The sequence below is a fragment of the Tenrec ecaudatus genome, chromosome 10, assembly GCF_050624435.1.
Source record: "Tenrec ecaudatus isolate mTenEca1 chromosome 10, mTenEca1.hap1, whole genome shotgun sequence".
Classification (NCBI taxonomy): Eukaryota; Metazoa; Chordata; class Mammalia; order Afrosoricida; family Tenrecidae; genus Tenrec; species Tenrec ecaudatus.
The window spans coordinates 59,206,139-59,222,487 of NC_134539.1; the positions used below are offsets into that span (position 1 = coordinate 59,206,139).

The 16,349-nt window shown below is 46.0% G+C and overlaps 1 protein-coding gene and 1 non-coding gene across 5 annotated transcripts in view; one reads left to right on the forward strand and one right to left on the reverse strand.

Annotated features, from left to right (window-relative positions):
• The window catches only part of GGTA1 (glycoprotein alpha-galactosyltransferase 1 (inactive)), a 103,165-nt gene extending 101,398 nt beyond the window's left edge, over nt 1-1,767 (reverse strand). For 2 of the 4 annotated variants that reach the window (XM_075560433.1, XM_075560431.1), the window contains exon 1: nt 1,472-1,767. The gene's annotated coding sequence lies outside the window, so the exon portion shown is untranslated. Of the gene's footprint in view, nt 1-130; nt 231-1,471 lie in introns of those variants that run through there. The other 2 variants (XM_075560432.1, XM_075560434.1) reach the window with 2 other exon arrangements.
• A 12,381-nt stretch (nt 1,768-14,148) lies between these two features.
• On the forward strand, nt 14,149-14,313 carry LOC142460270 (U1 spliceosomal RNA). The gene has a single exon (XR_012786514.1). It is a non-coding gene; the product is annotated as a U1 spliceosomal RNA (small nuclear RNA).
• Nucleotides 14,314-16,349: the final 2,036 nt, after the last annotated feature.

Below are 16,349 nucleotides of genomic sequence, written 5' to 3' on the forward strand. Positions count from 1 at the left end.
GATAGGGAAAGCAAGGCACACCCGGAAATCACTCCGATCAAGAGAACGAGTTTGTTGTATCTTAAGGCGCCTGCAACCCAGTCACCATAACCTCTACTCCCCTTCTGAAAGGCTTTCTGCATTTCCTTACCGCGAGGGAGGGAGGCTGGGGCAAGGACTCCACAGTGCTAATTCCACAGATGAGGAAACAGCAGTCCCCTGGGACTGTCTCTCCCTGCTGGGGAGCGGCACAGCCAGGGCTCCACCCCCAACTCCCGCCTACCAAGACACTGGGATTTCAGGTAAAAGCTAGGCGGAGGCCCCAAGGCCTATTCCGGAGCCCGGGAAGCAGGAAAAACAAAGCTACAAAAAACAGCCACCTATATACTGTGTGGGTTTGCCTTTGGGCTGAGGACTCTGAGGTCAATGGTTAAAAGCCACCAGCGGGTCCCAGGGAGAAAGAAGAGGCTGGCTGCTTCTGTACATATTTAACAGTTCCAGAAACGCTTCTATAGGGTCGTTTCGAGTTGGGCTCGACTGATGGCAGTGGATTGTTGGTTTGGTGATGGGTGCAAGTGGGCATCGACCTGGCGGCAGCTCCCTCTGGGGGGAAGGGGTCGCACTGACAGCCTTATCTTACTCCTCCCTTCCCCCAGTGGCGGAAAGATTTGGGGAATCCAAGTTCCACGGCTTTCGGGACTCACGTGCTGACATCCTCCCACCCTCGTCGCTTTTTGTTTTGCTTTTTTTACTATTGCCTGGACGTCTTTCAAGAGTGTTCAGCTGTTTTTCTGCCATTTTCTGTTCAGCTGTTTTTCTGCCATTTTCAAGCGCGGGCCGATGCCCGGTTGAGTGGAAACCGAGGGATCGGCTGTCTGGAAGCCCCCCTGCAGCACCCCGAAGCAGCAGAGACGCGGCTGCCAAAGTCAGAGTTTGAAACTTTGCCCGGGCCGTGGTTCTCACTTGGTGCTCAATTCTCCCATCTTTCCTACCTCTCTGGAAACACCCCTGGTACTCCTACGCTCCTCCCAGGCTCCCCCTTCTCCGGGGTACCCTATTTCCGCTCTTGTGCTACAACTCGGTCCTGCCCCCGACACCCGGCAGACTCCTCTCTCCTCGGAGAGCCTTGCTAGGTCCGTCCCAGCCTGTGCCCCGAGACGTTCCTCTTTGTGCGCCCCGCAACGCCCCATCCCCGACCCCGCGGGGTGACCTCGGCCCGCAGTCCCTGCGGCCGGGGTCTGAAAGGCTGGACAGAGGCAAGGAAAGGTACGGGGACAGAGGCTGGGTCCGATGCGGGCACGGAGCAAAAGCGGGCACAGAGGCAGGGGCAGAAGCAGGGCAGGGCCGGAGCCCCGGCGTGCTCCTCTCCCTCCGTGCACCCCAGCCCGCGCCCGGAGCCCAAGCCGCGCCGCGCCGCGCGGAGTCCGCCCCCCAGCCGGCTCGCTCGAGGCTCCGGGGCCTCCGCGGGAGGCGCCCCGCGCGACCCACCCACCTGATCCGCAGAAGCTGGGCTCCCCGGCCGGCGCGCAGCGGGGATCCGGCCGGACCGCGACTCGGTCGCCCGCCCGGGAGGCGCCCTCCGCCGCCCAGCGGTCGCCTGCGCTGCCTGCGCCCGCGCCCGGGTCGGGCGTGCCCGGGCGGGAAGTGCCGCCTGCAGTCCCGCGGGCCGGCGGCCGGGGCCTTTCGCAGGGGAGCGGGCGAGGCGCCGGGGCGCGAGGGCACCGGCGAGCGCTGGACACGGGCGGCGCGCTCCCGCGTCCGCTCCGACCCGCGGCTGCTGGCGCGCAGTCGGTCCCCGCCCCGGAGACAGACAGCTGGGAGGCCGCGGGCGCGCGCGCGCGCGCGCTTGCTTGTGTGTGTGTGTGTGTGTGTGTGTGTGTGTGTGTGTGTGTGTGTGTGTGTGTGTGTGTGTGTGGCGGGTGGGCGGGGCGGTGTAAATAGCATTTTCACTCAAGCAGAAAGAAACCCTGAAACCAGCAAAAAGGAAGAAAAGAGCTCCCAGCCGCCTCCCCGGGATGGTTTGGGGGCCTCCCTCGCCTTCTCCCGCTAGCCCCCAGCGGGGTGGGGGTGGGGGTGAGGGAGTCGGGTGGAGGGAGGCTGTCACCCGGGCCCACCGCCAACACTGGGCAAGCGGGGACCCCGGGGGTCCGTGGCACCGTTTGTTCGTGGGAGGGAAGGGCCGCACGAGAGCTGCCCAGGCTGGGTCCCCGCCGCCCAAGTCCGTCCCGGCGGGCGCTGGAGCGTCCAGCCCAGGTCTTGCCTTGTTTGTAGTGATCTCTCAGCCCAGATTTTTTTTTTCTTCCTGCTGGACTCTGGACAGAAGGCAACACCACCACAATTCTGCTTCGGAGTCCGTGCTTCGCTGAGAACAGAGGTCTGATGGAAAGTTTGGAAGGTGCGCAGAGGCAGCAGGCAGGCCCGCTGATACCACCAGGCTTGAGAGGGTCAAGATTACCCGGGTTTGACAGTGGGTAAAGTGGTGGGAGACTGGCAATGTCCACCCCACACAGGGCGTAGGACTGAGAGCGCCACGGCTATCAGCACAATGCGCCCTATGCTAGGGGACACATTGCACTCTCGTTGTCTCTTGTGAACACACTTGCAATGAGTACAACTTGCACTTTGGACACGTTACCAAAAGGGACCAGTTCCTACAGAAGGACACCATGCTTGGTAAAGCAGAAGTCGGTCAAAAAGAAAAAAAGACCTCAATGAGCTGGATTGACAACGAGGCTATCAACAATGGGCTCAAACACAGCTAGGATTGTGAGGATGGAGCAGAACCAGGCAATGTTTTGTTCTGCTGTACAGAGGGCTGCTAAGACCACTGGTTGGCACCTGGGGCATGGTAGGTGAAGCATCACTCTGCTCACCTCAGGGTCAGCTGTTCGAACCTCCTACTAGCCTCTCAGAGAGGAAAAGAGGAGGCAGTCTGTTCCCTGCCCTCCCCTCAGAAACTCTAAGGAGCAGTTCTGTTCACTAAGATCACCATGGGTGTGAAAGGACTTGGGGGCAGGGGAGAATGGTACCCCAAATAGATTATTGCCCAATTTTCATTATTGCATTTGAGAATGCATTCTTAACACTGGATTCCAAACAATGAGATATATACATTGTTTATATATTTTAATTGCATATATTCTAAACATTAGATATAATTTTAAACAATGTATCAATACACTCTTTATCATTGTATATCATTGTGTGTATATGTGTGTATATATACACACACAATGGCAGTGATTATGGCAGCAGCTGAAATGACGGTCATATCGTGATAAAAATGTTTAAATGACAGGAATATTGAACATGCAAAACCATTACTATGTTACTCATTAAACCTAATGCCAGAGGTTTGGCAACTTAGCATCAGTCCCATTAAGTTAATGCTGTCCACTTGACTTTTATGGGCTTTGTGGCTTTATTTGTATTTACTTTGGAAATTTGGCATGGTTTTAGAGTTGCCTGAGAGCACTATGCGGATAAGGAGGTTCTATGTGACTTTAGGTTTCGGCCTCTGTCAGTCAGGGCTGCTAACCACAAGGCCAGCCGTTCAAAACCATCAGCCACCCCTAGGGAGAAAGACGCGACTTTCTGCTTCCATAAAGATTGTCAGCCTCTTTCCTAGTGAGTCAGAATTGACTCAGAGGCAGTGAGTTTGAGGTCCATTCTGACTATAAATCCTTGCATGTCAGTATGATGATGTGTCTTTGTCTTGTCTCTGTTCTAAGACTTGATCAATGTTCTCCCTAAATTAGATTTGAGAGTTGGGGGTCTCTTATGTACCCTAAAACATGGGACAATTGTGATGAGGGCTCTGAAGGAGAAACAGGTACTAGAAGTTCCTCGTGGCACAAACAGTTAAGCACTCCATTAACTAAATGTGGGCATTTTGAACGCACCTAGAGGTGCCCTGATAGAAGGGCTTGCAATGGACTCCCAAAAAGGGCCCACCTTGAAGGCCGCCTGGGGCAGTTCCGCTCTGACACACATCGAGTTACTGTGAAGCGGCTTTGACTCCATGGGAACTGATCCGTGGGGTGCAAGCGTCTGAGTCTAGGGGAGCAAACACAACACAAATTCAGATGCATTTTATAGAGATCAATTCACTAAGTCTTAAATAGGACAAAGACAATGGTAAATCATAATGGAGATCATGAGCATGAGACCATAATGTGTCCGTGGGTTTCGTGGCCACAACAAGGGACATTTGTCACAAAATCATGACTGGTGGCAGATCGATTCATCTTGACGACAGAAGTAGAAAGGAACCCATACACTATAGTAGGTGAGCGGAACCAATGGTAGGATGGGCTCTTAGGCCCACAGACCACTTGCCTCAGAGTAGAAATCCTGACCTCGCAGCATGGCACTCTAATTTCCACTAAGGACCACACCCAGGCAAGTCCCTGAGGGTGAGGTTGTCCCACCCAGGGCCTGGTAGGTGAATTCATTCTCTCTACAAACACATGCTGCCTGAAGGTCACCCTTTTTTACCAGGATGGTCAGAATGAACTCGGTGGAGGCTATTTGTCAAGATTCAAAATGGAGTTGGGGCTACTAAACCACAGCCTCCTGCAAACCACGTGCTTAGAACTGAAGCAATAATACAGAGCTCGTGTATTTATGGAATGTGATAAGAGTTGTATGAGCCCCCAATAAAATGTAAACAAATAACAAAACATAAATAAAATACGGAGCTCAAGGAGGAGGATGTCCCTGGGCAGACTTGGGAAAGTGATGGATGTGTGTGCGGATGTGTATGGTGAGCCTGCACATCACAACGATGGCATCGTATTGGTGTTGGGATATCCGACCCAGGAAACCCAGGGAAAGACTCAGGTGTGGGGAAATTCAGTGTGGCGCAGAAATTAGCTGCAGGCCTGTCCGGAAAGAATAGACTGAAAGTTCAAACAGTGTCACTGAGCCCAGAGGAATTGAAAACAGATGTGCAAACAGAAACCTTTACACAAATGTTCATAGCAATACTATTCACAATAGCCCAAAAGTGGAAATTCAAATGTAGGTCTACAAGTGTCCATTCAATGGGAGATTATTCAGCCACAGAAAGGAATGAAGCAAAAAAAGTTTTAAATTTTTTTAAAGAATAAAAAAAAAGGAGTGAAGTACTGATACATGTTACTGTATGGAGAGACTAGTCCCCTGGGAAGGACATCATGCTTGGTAAAGTAGAGGGGCAGCAAAACAAAGAAAAAAGACCCTCGACAAGATGTGTTGACACAGGAGCTGCATCAGTGGGTTCAAACAGAAGAACAATTTTGAGGATGGCATGGTGCAGGACTGGGCAGTATTTCGTTCTGATGTACACAAGGGTCGCTATTGGTTGGGCCCTAACAACAACAGCTATATGGATGAACTACTTAGGTAGCTGGATAGGAGTTGGTTCCTTTAGATGCCTAGGGCCCCCTACAGGAAGTTGGAAGCCAATGAAGGATACAGGGCATGTGTCAATTCAGGCCCCGAGCCAGGGGGCAGTACATCTAGGTGGGCGGTACACCTGGGTGGGCCCCAATGTAGGCCAGGTGGGCTTCATTCAGCCAATGGGGTCAACCAGTACCGGCGGCCACGCCTCCCAGGGGCAGGGCCTAAAAAGGAAGGTACTTCAAGACCACCGCCCTCTTCTCCAGCTGCTCCTCAGAGGTCCTGCCTGGCCAGCATGCCTCGGTCCCTCTCTCCCTCCCCCTCAGGCTGCCATGTGGGTGTGCAGTGCCATGAGGGTGCCTATGTTCAGTTTACTGTGATGCCGGAAACTGCTTCTATCCGTTATAAAAACCCATGCCGGAAAGTGCTTCTATCTTATATAAACATCCACTTGGATCACAAACTAGGCTTCGGCATGAATTCTTTCTTGTGGCAAGCCAAGGACCGAGGTATTGAGTACCCGAGGAATCTAACAAACTCTGAAAACATTATCTAAGATGCAAAAGCTAAACACATGAAAGGACACATAGCAGATGATTCCATTTATGTGAAATGCCCAGAATAGGTAAATCCTGGCGATAGGAAGCAGGTTAGAGGTTGCCAGGAGCTGGGGATGGGAAATTATTGCTTCCTGGGCAGGGGACTCCTTTTGGGTTGCTGCATAATGCTCTAATAGTGGTGATATTTGCGTAACATTATGAGTGTACGAATGCTACTAAATTATGGATATTAAAATGATAAAAGCATGAATTTTAACACGTTTTTTAGAAAGTGTTGCTGGGAGATTGGCTATCCATATAAGAAATAAAATAAAATAATATTCCTCTCACATATGTAATACATGGATATGATTCTTAAAAGAAAACAGAAAGTTAAAACTTTTTTTTTAGAAAGTTAAAACTTTTGAATAGTTTAGGATCTATTAAAACACACAGCACTGATGACTGTATGAGAACTTAAATTCTGAGCACCCAGTTGGCAGAAGGCTACAGATAGCAGTGAAAAGCCAAATTCCATGTACAGAGTCCCAGTGTAGTCCAAGCCTGTTTAGAATTCCTTCTGGCCATTAACTAGGGAAGTGAACTCTTGCCCTCAGGCAGAATGCATTGGAAAGTCTCCCTTAAGAGCTTACTTGGGTGTGTCCTAGACAGAGATCAGGACACTGAAGCTCCAGAAGTCATGAGTCATACCCAGAATTCCTTGATCTGAAGTCTTAGGGCTAATGGAGTCATCTCTTCTGTCTAACGCAATGCACCAATCATGGTCCTGTTCTCCCTTCTTTTGTCCCATCTGTGACTGTGACGTGTTGATCTGCTACCAATTATTTAGCTGACAGTTTTCTTTGCCTTCCCTGTCTCTTTAAGTCTCGAAATCTCAGTGAACACTTTGAAGCCATTATGGCCTCTTGAAAATGGTCTCCGTCATTGAGATAATCTGTGTTTGTCTTATTTTTGCCCTATTTGAGACTTGATCTATGTTTTCTTTAAATGATATTTAATATTTTGGGTCTCCTTTAGACCCTAAAATACCCAAAAGAAATAGACTGGCTGGTTGGGCAGAAACGCTGAGGGGAGAGTGTGTCTCTTCCTGGTAGGGAGTTGGGATGAGCATCTATAAGGCTGATAGTGAAAATTGCCTCCTTGAGGCCTTCTTGGGGAAGTGAACTATTAACCAGGTGGGGTACAGTGAGGATCAGAGTCTTAGAATCTGGTGAGCCCTTCCCACAGAAAAATCAGATCCAGGGAATGAGAAACTTACATAGAGCCAGAAAAAAAAAACACATACAAGCCAGGAGACCCCAAGATGACTGCCTTCATCCCTCAATGTGCAAATGAAGAAGTGAGATCCCGATGGGGGACCTCATTCCTCAAAATCACACACTTGGGATTTTCAGAGCTGGTACACATTCCCAGCTCCTTTGCTTGCTCTCAGCATTGAGCAGATAGGGAAATTCCAAAGCCTTGCAAAACCATTGATGCATAAATATGTATGTATACAGAGAAATTGATATCAAGAAAATGACATTCACAGTTGTAGAAGCAGAAAACTCCAAGTCCAGAGAGGTTCCAAATTCATGGATCAGATGTTAGACTACAAGTTTCTCCTGACTTCCCATTTTGGCTGATGGACCCAAGATCAGCATGAAGACTTCAGGCTGGTGGCTGCAAAGCGGAGTGAACCTAAGGTTGGCAGATCAGCTGGCAAGCTGCTGACAACTCTAAGCTTCAGCAGGCAATATAGCAGGTCATTAGCTCAAGTTCAAAGAAACAGAGATCAATGAGCCATGTACAGAATCCAGACCCAGCAAAAAGTAAACAAGCTTTTCCACATTGTCCACTTATATTGAAAGCGGACCTTACCCTGGAGAAAACTTCCTTTCAATTGATTGTATCCATGCAGTGATCTTGGTAAAGGTTTCTATTCCTCCTGTGGCAGTTACATAATCTCCTGTCAACTTGAGTGAAGGAGTGGAGTCTAGCCTGTAAATCAGGTCGCAGCCAAAGAAGCCTCTGTGTGGGCATGGTCTCCTGAGGAGTCTGGGAACTCCTGTCTTCCTTTCTGGAGGCAGGACAGACAGTCTCTCTGCTTCACCCTCCTGCTGACAAGCCACATGGAGCTATGCTGATGACAGTCAAAGCCCTAGAGATGTTTCCACTGCCACCAGATCCACAAGACTTCCCACCCACAGGCCTGTGATCTCCTGCATTAGGCATCATTGCATGTGTTGTGTGAGTCTGAAGGGGAATTTATAGACTGGTATCGGACATATGGACTAATATTGGACTTGGCTGGGATGTTTTCTTAATATACAGTTACTCTTTGATATAAAGCGCTCTCTTATACACATATGACTGTCTCTAGTTTTGTTTCTCTAGTCAACCCAGACTAACACAGCTGCCCAATCTTTTTACAATTGATTGACTGTGATTACAGCCATGGTGTAGTACTTGGTGTTAACTACCAAGCCACTTAGAATTCTGGTCCAGTCAAGCAGACACAAAACATAATATCATGGAGAGTGTTTTAATGATTTTTATCAGGAAGTGGGCAGTGCAAACCTTCTGAGTGGATACACAAGAGAAAGATCTTGCCACCGGTTTCTATAAAAATGACAGCCAGGGCCCTCTATAAGATAGTGTTACTTTGTCACTTGGGATTGCTGTAAGTCAAAATTTGACTTGATGTCATTTAACAATAGAAGTGGTCAAGTTGCCTATGGGCCAGCTTTTAGCCAAATGGTAAACAGATCTCTCAAGTGAACACCATCACCAGGGAAATAAGCCCTCCTTCTAGAAGTCTGGTGGGGGGAGGGGAGCAATGGAATCATCTAGGGGGCTGCAAAATCAGGTGTCTACCTTCTATCACCCATAAATTGCTAGGGGACGGCACGCTGCGTAGGTTGTTTTTTTTTTCCTAATAAGGGGGCACTAGGGCAAATACATTTGGGAGCCTATGCCTAAGAATAGACACCTATATGAGATCAAAGGCCAGGATTAAAGGGGGGGAGCAATATTTTCCCAGGATCAAGCCCAGAAAGCAGGAAGGGAGAGGGAAGAAAGATGAATGAAAAGATAAACATGGATTAGAAGTGGGAAGAGTGCTGTTGCATTGTGTTGTAATCAGTGTCACAAATTATGTATGAAATGTTCGATGGAAGATCAATTTACTCTGCAAACTTTCACCCAAACTACAATAAAAAGTTGTTGTTGGTTGGGGGTGTTTAAGTTCCAGAGAGGTCAGAAAAACATCAAAACTGTATGGAAGAACTGAGCTTTAGGAGACATGAGATCAAGTAAAGAAGACTCGAGAGAGGGCATCAGGCAGGGAGAGCTGTGGATGCAAAGGCACACAAGGAGTAGCTGCAAACGGGCCTTCCAGAAGCCACTGGACATGAGCCCAGTGGATTGAAAAGACCACGCTGAGATTCTTGGAAACTGCAGGGTTGCATATAGACCCCAAATCCAGACTCCAGGAGTGGGTGAGGGGTGGGTGGGAGGAGTGGATAGAGCAAGAGTGGCAAGACTTCATCTTCTATATTTTGGGCCATGTTATCAGAAGAGCCCAGTGCCTGGAAAAGGACAGCATCCTTGGTAGAGTAGGTCAGCAGGAACGAAGTCCTTCAGGGGGGATGGACAGACACAATGGCTACAACAGCAGGCTTAAGCACAGCACAACACTGAGAAAGGCACAGAAATGGGCACAGCTGTACTGGGGGGTGGTCACTATGAGTCTCAGTCAACTGGGCAGCACCTAACAACCCCCACCTCTATTTTAACCTCTTAAGAACTGCCAGGCTGTTTGCCAACCTTACATTCCGACTGGGCCATGGCTACTTTACTCACATTCTCACCAGCAGCACATGAGCATTTGAATTTCTCCACATCCTCACCAACACGTGTTATTTATTAGTTGATATGAAGTGGTATCTTGCTGCAGGTGGGTTTTACATTTCCTAGAGGTTAGTAATGTTGATCTTTTTTTTTAATGTATATCGCTGATTTGTGTATCTTTTATTGGAGATATGGCAGCTCAAACTTTTGGCCAAATTTTTAATTATTTACTAATACGATGATGCTTCCTTTTAATTGTTTATAGGTCTTTTTAAAAATGAGCATGACATGTTCCCTTATATTCCTAGTTTGTCCAGTCCTTTTATCAAAACCAATTCAAGACAGTTGCCATCTCATCAACTCTGACTCCTGGTAACCGGGTGTGTTTCAAAGTAGAACCAGGCTACCAGGTTTTCAGTGACTATGATGGTTCAGAAGTAGTCCCTCAGAGCTATCTTCTGCAACCAGAGTGTTAAATTGCAAACTTGTTCAGAGCTTTAACTGGGAGATCACCTAGTTTACCTCTGGGATTTTATTGAATGTTCACACTTGATAGTCTTGGTAAATTCTTGGTATGCTTTTATGTCTCAGGATTATTATATATCTGAAGTTCTTTAAAAATAGGATTAGTTGGGGGCTTCTGGGAAGATGGTGACTGAGTGACACATCCCAGAGGGACTCTGCAGAAATCAGCCCAGGAGAGTTACTAAGAGGGAAATTCAACACTGCTGGTTCGCAGGAGGAGCATCATAAAGATAAGCAGGCACAGACCCCCAAGGTTTTGAGAGGCTGGGTGGGGGCTTTTGGCTTACCTCATTGGAGGCTGGTTAGGGTTTGACCTTAGCCCCACCACTGTCTCAGCCAGAGCCAGGATCATTTGGAGCCAGTTCAGGGGCTTTAGCTCAAGGGGCTTTAGCTCAACACAGCCACAGCTTGCCACTGCCTCGGGGCACAGATTAAAGCCTTGCAGTCCCACGGGCAGGGATCGGAGCTCAGCTATATTGCTACTTTTGTTTCTCTCTCTTCTCTCTATCCCCCCAGTCTTGATGGGCTTAGTTTTTAATAGTTTCCCCCTCTTTGTCTCTTCCCTGTTCTCTCACACACCAATGCTGACCTCCAGACCACTCCCCTCAGCCTAAAGAATTTACACCTGCCCCCCACCCTATTAGGTGAGCTCCATCCTGTGCAATGTAGGCTGGGGAAATTCTGGCAGACCTCCACCAGGGGATATTTATCCTAACTTTTTACAGGGGAATTCCTGCCTGTGTGGCTTGGGGAGCTCCTATTTTTCCTCTGTGGGCCCATGTGACTGAGGGAACATCCTCCCACCTACCTTAGTGCCTCACACAGCCTAAGGCAGCTTGGCCAACATTTGCCAATGTTACAAGCTGCTGCAGGAACCTCTGCCCAATCGGCACAGTGATCTGCCTGGCCAGGGAAATTTTGCCCACCATTCACGGTGTTCTACACCAAAACAGGCAACCCACCAGCCTTCTGGGGCACTCCCCTTAAGAGTGAAGCCACAGGAGAATAAAGTGGTAGGCTAATTCTATAGTGAAATTAGCTTTAGAATGTTTGAAGGTAAAATCCTACGAGTCTCCCAGAGAGAGCCAGTGTTCTTGGACTCCCTAGAAAATGGTACCTGACTCCTCTAGAATAACACAACCCAAACAGTCATCAGCCCCAAAGAATTCAGCTGAAAAACAGGAGAAACAAAAGGCATGGCAGAAGATGTCCTGAACCTAACAACGTGTACAGAGAAGCAGACATTGATCTGCCACAGAGAGAAATTTTCAGAATTCTGCTTGGAATCATACAGGATATGAGGGAAACAATACAGAAAAAGGATGGAACAATAGAGGAGATAAAGTCTATACACCAAAGGGAAATACAGAGCTTAGGGAGGAGATAACAAAAACAAGTAGCAGACTCACAGACCTTGAGAATCAACTGGAGGAAGCAGAGAACTGTACCTGTGACTTGGAGGAGAGCCAACCAGACTTTAACAAACATGAACAAAAAAAATCTAATAAGATTATCAGAGGAGCTGAAGAAAACCTAAGAGATGTGTCTGATCCTATGAAGAGGAATAACAACAGAATAATTGGATTATCGGAGGAAGACACAACAAGGAAGTCATCAGCAGCAATATTGAGAGAATTCTTGGAGAAAAAGTTCCCCAGCTTAATGAATGAAAACCAGACAACCATTCAGGATGCTGAAAGAACACCAGCTAGACTGAATCCCAAGAAGAAGTCACGAAGCACATAATAGTTCAACTATCCAACTTTGAGTAAAAGAAGAAAATCATGAGAGCAGCTAGGGAAAAAGAATCACATATAAAGGTTCCCAAATAAGAATATGCTCAGACCTATCAGCAGAAACTATGAAGAAAAGGAGACAGTGGAGTAACATATTCCAAAAATTAAAGGAAAACAATGCAAAACTAAGAGTACTCAACCCAGCCAAATTATTGATCAAGATAGATGGAGAAGTAAGAGTTTTCCCAAACAAGGAAAAACTCAAAGAATACATTAGAAGAAACCCAGCCCTACAAAAGATCCTTGTCGACCCAGTATGGGCAGAAGAACAGCACTCACCAAGCATAAATAAGAGACCGCCACATAGAACAACCTCACCCAGAGGACAACAAAGAGAAAACAGACCCCAAGATAGCATTGACTTAAGGGTTGAAGAAGTCAAGAATGATACACACACATGCACAACACAATAATAAGAAAGGAAGGTAGGTAAACACCTAACACCAAAGGTATAAGATGACACCACAGAATCTACAGATGGAGATGATAATCCTGAATATCAATGGACTGAACTCTGGCATTAAAAGACTGAGGCTAGCAGACTGGCTTAGAAAACACAACCCATCAATCTGCTGCCTACAGGAGACACATACCAATGCTACAAACAAAAATAGACTGAGAAGCAAAGGCTGGAAAAAGGCATACCAAGCAAAGAGCAATTCAAAAGAACAGAGGTTGCAATCCTAATCTCAGATAAAATTGACCTTAAAGTGCAAACCATAAAAAGAGATAAGGAGGGACACTATATAATACTCAAGGGAATGGTAGACCAAAAAAAACCCCACTAAACATTGTAAACATATGTTCCCTGAATGTGAGACCACCTAAATATGTCAACCAAACACTCCAAAAGATGAAAAAGAAATCACAGCTTCAACAATTATAGTGGGTGACTTTAATCTACTGCTCTCTGAGAAAGATAGATCACAGGGAAAGAAACCCAACAAGAAGGTTAGAGATTAAAACACTACAATTAGACAATTTGACCTGATAGATATTTACAGAGCTTTTCATCCAAATACAAATATTCACATTCTTTTCAAGCCCACATGACACATATTCGAAGATAGACCTCATGCTGGGGCACAAGGCGAATCTATATAAGTTTAAGCATATTGATATCATACAGATCTCTATCTCTGACCACTGTGCCATAAGGCTGGAAATCAACAAAAGGAAGATGAAGAAAACAAGAGCAAACAATTGGAGGATGAATAACTCTCTATTGCAAAAGGAGTGTGTACTGGCACAGAACAGAGATGAAATAAGGAAATTTCTAGAAACCAACAAGAGTGAGCACACAATGTACCAAAACTTATGGGACACAGCAAAGCAGTTATCAGAGGAAGTTTCATAGCAATACATGCACACCTGAGAAAGGAGGAGAAACTCATGATTGATATGCTGGCACAAAATTTACAACAACTAGAGTAGAGTCACCAGGACGATCCTACTATTAGCAAAATAATAAAAATCAGAGCTGAAATTCAGGAGAGGGAAAATAAGAAAATTATGGAAAAAAAGTAATACTGCTAAAAGTTAGCTCTTTGGAAGGATAAACAGAATTGACAGATCACTGGCAAACCTACCTAAAGAAAGGAGGGAACAAATTTCAATAGCAAGAATGAGGGATGAAAGAGGGGACATTACAACGGACCCTAATGAAATCAAAAGGATAATTACACAGTACTATGAAGAACTGTACTCTAATGAATTCAACAACTTGGGAGACATGGACAAATTCTTGGGGAAAAAATCCCTCCCTTGACTATCCCCAAAGGATGTCAAGAATCTCAACAGACCCACAGCAATAGAAGAAATAGACAAGGTTATCAAGGGATTATCAACAAAAAAATCCCCTGGACCAGATGGCTACATAGAGGAATTCTACCAAGCATTTAGGGAAGAACTAACACCAATCCTACACAAACTCTTTCAGAACATTGAAAAAGATGGCAAACTCCTTTTATGAAACTAGTATAACTCTGATACCAAAACCGGGCAAGGATCCAAGAAGAATCGAGAACTACAGACCAATATCCTTAATGAACATCGATGCAAAATTCCTTAACAAAATACTGGCCAATAGAGGGGAGATACCATGATCACGAAGGTGGTTTTCCCAGGGCGAGGCTTATCCATTGCACTCCGGATGTGCTGACCCCTGCGATTTCCCCAAATGTGGGAAACTCGACTGCATAATTTGTGGTAGTGGGGGACTGCGTTCGCACTCTCCCCTGAAAAAAAAAATACTGGCCAACAGAATACAAAAATAAATAAAACAAATAGTTCACCATGACCAAGTGGGATTCATACCAGGGATGCAGGGATGGTTCAACATACAAAAGGCCATTAGTATCATTTGCCACATTGACATGAAAAACTATAAGAACCACATGATAATATCGATAAATGCAGAGAAAGCATTCGACAACATCCAACACCAATTCCTGTTTAAGACACTTGAGGATATAGGAATGAAAGGAAAATTCCTCAAGACAATAAAAGTTATATATGAAAAACCAACAGCCAACGTGGTAGACAATGGAGAAAAAATGAACACAATCTCACTGAAAAAAGGGGACCAGACAAGGATGCCCCTTGTCCCCACTCTCACTTAACATCATACTGGAGGTTTTAGCTAACAGCATAAGGCAAAGAAAAGACATCAAAGGTATTTGTCTGGGGAAGGAAGGGGTGAAACTATCATTATTTGCTAATGATATAATTTTATACATGGAAAATCCCAAAAGCTCCACAAGGGGAGTACTGGAAGCAATAGAGGAGTTTGGCAGAGTGGCAGGATACAAGATCAACAAACAGAAGCTCATCAGACTGCTATACACATTGGATAAGACCTCAGAAGAGGAGAGTAAAAAGGTTGTACCATTCACAATAGCCAAATACAAATTGAAATCTATATGAGGAAAACTACAGAACACTATTACAATAAACCAAGAGTGAACTCAACAAATGGAAGAATATCCTATGCTCGTGGATTGGAAGGCTCATATAGTAGAGATGTCAGTTCTGCCCAAGGCACTATGTAAGTTTAATGAAATCCCAATACAATTACCCCCATCTTTCTTCAAGAATGTGAAAACTGATTACCAACTTCATATGGAGATGGAAGAAGCCCAGAATTAGCACAGAACTCCTCAAGAAGAAGGACACCATGGGAGAGCTTGCTTTACCTGACTTTAGCACACATAATACACCCACAGTTGTCAAAACCACATGGTATTGGTATAATGACAGATACTCAGACCAATGGAAAAGAACTGAAAACCCAGAAATAAAATCATCAGCATACAGACAACTGATCTTTGATAAGGGCCCCAAAAATATCCCATGGGAAGCAGATGCCCTCCTTAACAAGTGGTGCTAGAAAATATGGATATCTACCTGCAGAAAAATGAAGCAAGACCCTTATCTCACTCCATGCACAAGAATAAACTCAAGTGGATCATAGACCTTGAAGTAAAACCCCAAACTATTAGGGCAATCAAAGAGGGAATTGGGACCAATTTGAGGACTTTGGCACAGGGGATACATAGATTATCAGAAATAGAGAAGGACACAAACACAGAGGAGGCACAAATTGACAAAAGGGATATACTGAAGATAAAACACCTGCATACATCGAAAGAATTCACCGAGAGTAGGAGGAGAGTCCATGGGCTGGGAAAATATCTTTAGCAATGACACATCAGACAAAGACCTTATTGCTGAAATTTACAATACTTTGCAAGGTTACAGTAAGAAAAAAACTTACTGCCCACTGAGGAGGTACGCAAAAGATCTGAACAGAAGTTTCCCAAAGGCAGAAATCTGAAAGGCCAATAAATATATGAGAAAATGTTCCCTATCTTTAGCCATAAGAGAAATGCAAATTAAAATAACAATGAGATACCACCTAACACCCTCAAAGATAGCCCAATTCAAAAATCAGAAAGCAACAAGTTTTGGAGGGGCTGTAGGGACACAGGAACTCTCATCCACTGCTGGTGGAACTGTAGGTATGTACAGTCACTATGGAAATCGACATGGCGATATCTAAAACAGATGGAAATCAAGCTACCGTATGACCCAACAATCCCCCTACTGGGCATGTAATCAGAAGAGGCAAGAAACAAGCCAAGGCCAGACAGCTGTGCTCCAGTGTTCATTGTGGCACAGTTCACATGGGAAGAATTTGGAAAGAATCCAATTTTCTATCAACTGACGGGTGGATTAAAAAACTGTGGTACATACATATAACGGAGTGGTATGCATC